Below are 1490 nucleotides of genomic sequence, written 5' to 3'. Positions count from 1 at the left end.
CTTACACTTCCATACTGCTGTTCATCACCAAGGAAGTCAGGACTGGAACTCAAGCAGAGCAGGAAGCAGGAACAGAGGCCATGGAGGGATGTTCTTTACTGGCTTGATTCCCCTGGCTTGCTCAGCCTGCTCTCTTATAGAACCCAAGACTACCAGCCCAGAGATGGTCCCACCCACAAGAGGCCTTTCCCCCTTGATCACTAATTGAGAAAATGCCTTACAGCTAGATCTCGTGGAGGCATTTCCCCAACTGAAGCTCCTTTCTCTGTGATAACTCCAGCCTGTGTCAAGTTTACACACAACTAGCCAGTACACCTACGTACTATTCTAAGTACACAAGACAGTAATGAACAAAACCCCAAATCATATGTATCCAATCTTTATGTATTGTGTGTGTTGGGGCAGGGGACTTTGTAGAAAGCAGTTAGACTTATACTTTTTTCTACTGAGAAGGCTTATCATATGATTTTAGTATTATATTTTGTTAATGACAAAAATAATCTATTGCCACAAAAGCTATTTTAGTAAAAACTATCCAGGGAAGTACAAACATGGCTTGTTTTGTGTGGGGGATGTGGAAGCCAACCTTGTGAAGGAAAAAGTGCAAAGGAGAGAGCGAGACAGCAGAGGCTCTTGCGAGTCCTGATGGTCCAGGGCAGTAGATCTAAGATGGCTCCCGGAAGACCAGTGAGACAGCAAAAAAGAACCAAGGCCAGGGCAGTACACCTCTTATCCCAGTACTCAGGAGTCAGAGGCAGGTGGATCTCTGTGAGTTTGAGACCAGCCTGGTCTACACAGTAAGGACAGCTAAGGCTATGTAGAGAGTCCCTGTCTCAAAACAAACAAAACAAACCCTTAAAACTAAGTCAACAATAATAAAATTAACCATAGAAAGCATTGCTCAAATTTCATGGTAATGCCTCAACTGAAATCATTTGTGAAGTCACCTGTAAAGAAATGCACGTGAGCCAGGGTCTACTGAGTTCCAAGACAGCCAGGAAACCCTGTCTCAAAAAATGAGAGAGAGAGAGAGAGAGATAGAGAGAGAGAGAGAGAGAGAGAGAGAGAGAAGAGGAGAGAGAATGTAGGTGAATGTAACAAAAGCAAGAATAGTCTCTCAAACAGTGGTTCAGCTGTTTGTTTCACACTTTGGCAAACATCAGAATTTTCTGGAGGAAGCTTGAGAAAATAAACATTGCTCTCCCCACTAGCAAGTCTCAAGAAGTTCTGACATGGTGTGATAGATAGTGAGCCACTCAGCTTTAAGATCTAGTATCTGACTGGGGAGTGGTAGTGCACATCTATAATTCCAGCACTTGGAAGGCAGAGGCAGGCGGATTTCTGAGTTTGAGGCCAGCCTGGTCTACGGTGTGAGTTCCAGGACAGCCAGAGCTACACAGAGAAACCCTGTCTCAAAAAAAAAAAAAAAAAAAAAAAAAAAAAAAAAAAAAAAACTAGTACCTGGAATTTATACTATTATATAAAGAAAA

Source organism: Mus caroli, chromosome 15 (genome assembly GCF_900094665.2).
Source record: "Mus caroli chromosome 15, CAROLI_EIJ_v1.1, whole genome shotgun sequence".
Lineage (NCBI taxonomy): Eukaryota > Metazoa > Chordata > Mammalia > Rodentia > Muridae > Mus > Mus caroli.
This window is presented reverse-complemented; position numbering follows the sequence as displayed.